Source organism: Molossus molossus, unplaced genomic scaffold (assembly GCF_014108415.1).
Source record: "Molossus molossus isolate mMolMol1 unplaced genomic scaffold, mMolMol1.p scaffold_m16_p_15, whole genome shotgun sequence".
Taxonomy (NCBI): domain Eukaryota; kingdom Metazoa; phylum Chordata; class Mammalia; order Chiroptera; family Molossidae; genus Molossus; species Molossus molossus.
In genome coordinates, this window is record NW_023425350.1 from 54,214,667 (window position 1) to 54,220,774 (window position 6,108).

The following is a 6,108-nucleotide window of genomic DNA, read 5'->3' on the forward strand; positions in this document are numbered from 1 at the left end:
TGCTCATTGTCTTTAAGCTTTTGCAGTAGACCGATAGATAGTTCATGAGTTCATATTAATATTTATAATTCCAATGAGACTATGGAACTTTTACTTAACCTCTTCTGTTTTTTAACTGCCTTCTAAATTTCACTGTGGTGATGGATGCACAACTCTGTAAATATTCAAAAAGCCATTAAATTGCATACTTTAAATGAGTGAACCTTATGGCTTTGCACAGTGGCAGTATTGTAGCCAATGAGGTTTATCTGAGGTACAATTATTGCTAATTGAAAACTTTTCCCAATACCCTGACGTGATGACTTGAAATAGTCGGCATCGGCAATTTTTGATGGTCTCTACAGAGACTGACTGGCTGAATGAATGAATAAGTAAATGAATGAATGAATGAATAAATAAATAGGTGAACTATTATTAAATAAATAGGCCTGTGAATTATATCTCAGTAAAGCCATTTTAAAAAAGCAAAAATAAAGGAGATAGTTGTACCACATTTACACTATTGGAGTATGTAACTATTACATATAATATTCTATCTCTTAGCTCTCATTTATTCATAGCTTTACAGGTAATTAATTATACGTTGAATGCTCAACACCGATCCTTGTATCAATGTTTTTCTAGTTATTTGGTGGTCTGAAGCTTTTTCTCTGATATATTTTTCAGGAAGGGCTCATGAGAACAATATTCTGTGGCTTTGTTCCCCATGATCTTCTGAAGATGACCAATTTCTGCTGGTAATAGTTTGTGTGCTTTATTTCTGAAAGTTAATTTTGAGAGATATAAAATCTTTGTTTCATACTTTCTTTGAGTATCTTATATCACTCCTTGTTTTTTTTTTTTCTGGCATAAAGCATTATTGTAAAAAATTCCAATGACAATCTGATTTGTTTTCCTTAAAAATCACATACTCTTTCCTAGAGTCCAATTATTTTAATAGACTATGTGTAGTTTTGGTTGTTCTGGGTCAGTGATATCAGCTATGTGGTATGTTTTTTCCATGTGCAGTTTTTTTTTTTTTTTTAATCCTCACTGGAGGATACTCTTTGGTCCATGGGCAGACCCTCTAACCATTGAGCCAAACCGGCCAGGGCCAGTTTCAAATCTTTTTCATTTTCAGGAAAATTTTTAGTATTGTTTTGTTTCATTTTTAATTTATAGAATATAGCATTTATTCCATGCCCTTGATTTGGTTTTCTCCTTTAGGAATTCCTATTACCTGTATGTTTGACCTCCTTTATTTTTTTCCTCTCATTTCTTTTTGATTTAAAACACTTTCCTCTTTTCGCTTTCTATTTCTCTTCAGGTATTACCTGTTGCATTTACTTGCTCTTGAACTCTTTCTAGTTTACTGTCACCTCATTTCTGAGTTTTTCCAATTCTGCTTTACATTTTTTTTTCTGTTTTCTATTTTTCTTTCTTTACTGATACTCATTTTGAAATGGTAGGTTACAATTTTTATCTGTCTTTTTGGCATGCTTTCATTGTCTTTTGAGATATTATTCTTATTCTTTTATTTTTTCTTATAATAATTTTGTGTGGGATTTGACCCTAATATTATTGAGTTTCTTAGTTTTGTGTAAAATTAGTTTTTTTAGGACTTAGAAATAGGATTGAGTTCAGGAAAGCTTTTCTAATTTCACAGAGCTCCCTCTTCTGTTGTTTTTGTGTAGTGTTTGAAAATATGGTGGTTTACTTTCTGGCGTTTCTGGCACTGTTCTCCTCTTCCATTTAGGTCTAGCCTTTCTATTCCATGCAATATTTGGGACATGCTTATACTAAAAAATTATTCATTGTTTATTTAAAATTCAAATTTATCTGGGAATCCTGTATTTTTGTTTGTTAAAGTGGGCAACCCTTGTAAATATAACGTGCTTTGGTTTTGCTCTCTAATTGTTCTGCTGGTGTTATGTCGATATTTGTAGAGATTGAAAAACTATGCTGATGCTGCCACTGCCACCTTCCCAGAATCCATCATGCAATTTTCAAATGTAGTCTTCTTCCTTTTCTTCTTTCCACCTTGGTATAGTCCTCCCATCCCTCACACATATATCACCCCATATCTCCTCAGATAACCTAAGTTCTAAACCTAGCATGTCTTTTTCTATAGTTTTTGTTATGTTTATATAATCATATACATATATACATTATATGTATATGGTTTTCTTTTAATATTTTAAACAAAAACAAGATTGCATATACATTTTCCTTCATCTTGTTTTTTTTTAGTCAAAACAACCAGAGGAAATTTCTCCAAAACACACACCTCATAGAACTCTTTCTTTCTTTCTTTCTTTCTTTCTTTCTTTCTTTCTTTCTTTCTTTCTTTCTTTCTCTCTCTCTCTCTCTCTCTCTCTCTCTTTCTTTCTTTCTTTCTTATCTTTATTGTTGAATGTATTACAGATGTTCCTCATTTGTCCCTCATTGACCTCTTCCTCCCCACTCCCGCCTGCCTCCTGCCTTTTCCCACACTATTGTCTGTGGCCATTGGTTTTGCATATATGCATATAAGTTCTTTGTTTTATTTCTTCCCACCCTCCAACCCCCCCCCCCTTTGAGGTTTGTCAGTCTAGCAACCAATTTGTACTTCTTAATCCCTTCACCTTTTTCACCCATTCCCCCATCCCCCCTCCCATCTGGCAACCAACAAAATGTTCTCTATATCTATAAGAATGTTTCTGTTCTGCTTGCTCATTTTGTTTGTAGATCCCATTGTCGATAGATATGTATTCAATGCCATTTTGTTTGTTCATATTTTTATCTTTTTCTTCAAGAAGATCCTTCAACACTTCATATAATAATGGTTTGGTGGTGATCAACTCCTTTAGCTTTTCCTTGTCTGGGAAACTCTTCAAATGGCCATCGATTCTAAATGACAGCTTTGCAGAACAGAATAATCTTGGTTGTAGGTTCTTGCTTTTCATCACTCTGAATATTTCTTGTCACTCCCTTCTGGCCTGCAGTTTCTTTTGAGAAATCACCTGACAGTCTAATGGGAACTCCCTTGTAGGTAACTAACTGCTTTTCTCTTGCAGCTTTTAAGATTCTCTCTTTGTCTTGAACCTTTTGCATTTTGATGATGATGTGTCTTGGTGTGGGCCTCTTGGGCTTCATCTTGTTTGGGACTTTCTGTGCTTCCTGGACTTGTATGTCTGTTTCCTTCACTAAGTTAGGGAAGTTTTCTGCCATTGTTGTTTCTTTTCTTTTCTTTTCTTTTCTTTTATTTTATTTTATTTGGTACGTGCCCCTAGCGGGAACTGAACCGGGACTCTCTGGTCTGCAGGCCTAAGCTCCAACCGCTAAGCCACACCGGCCAGGGCTGCCATTGTTGTTTCAAATAGGTTTTCAATTTCTTGTTCTCTCTCTTCTCCTTCTGGCACCCGGAACCCCCAAGATGCGAATGTTGGCATGCTTGAAGTTGTCCCAGAGGCTCCTTACACCATCCTCATTTTTTTGGATTCTTTTTTCTTTTTGCTGTTCTGATTGGGTGTTTTTTGCATCCTTATATTCCAAATTGATGGTTTGCTTTTTGGCTTTACCTACTCTACTATTGAATCTGTGTAAATTATTCTTTATTTCAGTTAGTGCCTCCTTCATTTCTGACTGGTCCTTTTTTATGCTCTTGAGGCTCTCACTAAGTTCACTGAGGTTCTAAGTTCACTGAGCATCCTTATAAGCAGTATTTTAAAGGTTGCTTATCTCCATTTCATTTAGTTCTTTCCCTGGGGTTTTGTTCTGTTCTTTCATTTGGGACCTGTTTCTTTGTCTCGTTTTGGCTGCCTCCCTGTGTTTGTTTCCATTTACTACTTAACCAGAGGTGTGGGGCTAGCTGAGGCCAGATGCTGCTTGTTTCAAAGAATTTAGGAAAATCTGAAGCAGGATCCAAGACAGGCCAATCCTATAGTTAACCAACTGGCACCAGCTTGGGTGGGCCTGAAAGTTGGGTGGGGCAGGGCCTCAGGGAATCACCAGGGTGGGGCAAATAGTGTGAGCCAGATTGCTGGAGTCCCAGATATAGCGGCTGCCTGCCCTGTTGAGGAAGGGCTCACCAAAGGAACAAAGGCCTCTGACCGCACATCTGTCCAGGAGAAAGCCCCCTCTCCAGCCCTTGCCCCAATGCCAAACAACTCAGTTCTTCCCCTGTATGTCTCTGGTACCTTTCGAGCTGCCTCCCCCACGCTGGAGCCTGGAGGGAGTGAGTCTGAGTAAGTCCGTGGGCTGGCCCTTTCAGAGGAGCTGCCTGGGGCTTCAGCAAGCAGCCTCAGCCTCCTCAACCTCTGTTCCCGCTGGTTTTTCCAGCCAGAAGTTATGGGGACTTCTCTTCCTGGCACTGGAACCCTGAGCAGGGTGCATGGTGTGGGACGGGAACCCCTCAGTCCTCAGGGAGGACCTTCCCAGCCGAGGTATCCTTCTAATTTGTATTCACCACACGTGGTGTGGGACCAGCTAGTCACGCCTCCGCTCCCTCCTACCAGTCTCTATGTGGCTTCTTCTTTAATTTTGTAGTTGTAGGACTCCACTCAGCTTGATTTTAGGCAGTTTTGAATAATGGTTGTTCTGTAGTTTAGTTGTAATTGGAATGTGGTTGTGGAAGGACGGATACCGCGTTTACCTACGCCTCCATCTTGACCGGAAGTCTCCCCTTTCTTTTTAATAATAGTATTCAGAGACGTGCATGGACTGTAATTAATTCAACCATGGTCTTAGTTTTGGGCCTTCAGTTTGTTTATGGATTTTTGCTGCTACAAAAGCATCTGTGATAGACACCATTACATAGGTCCTTACATATCAGTGCCTTTGTTTCCATGAGATGGGCTCTTAGGAGTATATTTACTGGGCAAAGAGTGTTTCTGATTATTGAAGGAATAAAAATTGGGTCATTTAATATCCATTGCATCCCCTTCTAGCATGCTTTCACATAGAAGTGAGGATGGAAAGCTAAAACAAAATCCCAGACTAGTTAATTCACCCAAGTAAATAAACCTGCACTGGATTTGATGCTATACATAAGCTATGTGAGAAGTGGTCATACGTGACATGTGGTGGAAGCATTTGATTCCTTTGGAGAAAGCTATGTTGGAGTTCCTTCCTACTGTCTTGTTCCCAGCCTCATACATGTCTACAAAAGGTAGTGGTAGAAGTGGGGTTTCCATTGGGATCATCCATGGCGAGGCTCTGTGTTTCTCCTGGCTGCATTATCACCCAAAATTTCTTGGAAATTCTTAAGACAATATTCTATAATAAATTAAAACATGCTAGAGTAGATTCTATTGACTAAAACAAATAATGCTGATTAATATCAACTGTAATTGCAAGCAATACTATGTCAGTGGAATAGGAATGTGGGATTGGTACACAGTGGTGAACAGTTACTTCAACAATCATCTGTGGTTACCTGGAGTGAAGTACATATTAAAGACAAGCCTTAGTGATCCAAGTAGCTGCTGTGATATACCATGTGAAAGGCATAATGCTGTGGCTTGGGCTGACGATTTCTGTGTGGAAAGAGAATGAAAGTCTTCAGGTTTTATCTTTTTTTTCTTTCTTTATTCTTACCTGAGGACATTTTTCTATTTTTTGTTCAGATAGAGTGGGAGGGAGGGAGAGAGAGAGAGAGAGAGAGAGAGAGAGAAACATTGACGTGAGAGGGTCACATCGAGTGGCTGCCACCCGCATAGCCTGACCAGGGCCGGGGACACACTGCAACCGAGGTACACGCCTTTAGCGGGAACCGAACCCGGGTCTCTCCGAATCGCAGGCCGAAGCTCTAACTGCTGAGCTAAACTGGCCAGGGCAAGTCTTCAGGCTTTAAATTCTTGAATCAAGGCATTGTTAGAGAACCAAAAAGTTCTAAAATAATCTCTTCATGTAGTCCCATATGGCTAAGTGGATTGTTGGATTAACACAGATTGAACACATAAATCTAATTTTTTAAGTAAAAGTTAAGGTATCAATTGGGAAAGTGTGGTACCGGGAGAACTGGAATAGCTAAATGGGAGAACTGGCCAATACCAAGTACTTCAAACCCACTGAACCTCTCTTAATTTTTTGTTGTTGTTAACCCTCACCAGAGGATATTTTTCCATTAATTTTCAGAGAGAGTGGAAG

General features: G+C 39.0%; 1 non-coding gene across 1 annotated transcript; it reads left to right on the top strand.

Annotated features, from left to right (window-relative positions):
* Positions 1-208: 208 nt before the first annotated feature.
* LOC118631331 lies at positions 209-347 on the top strand. The gene has a single exon (XR_004959805.1). It is a non-coding gene; the product is annotated as a U4 spliceosomal RNA (small nuclear RNA).
* The last annotated feature ends 5,761 nt before the right edge of the window (positions 348-6,108 follow it).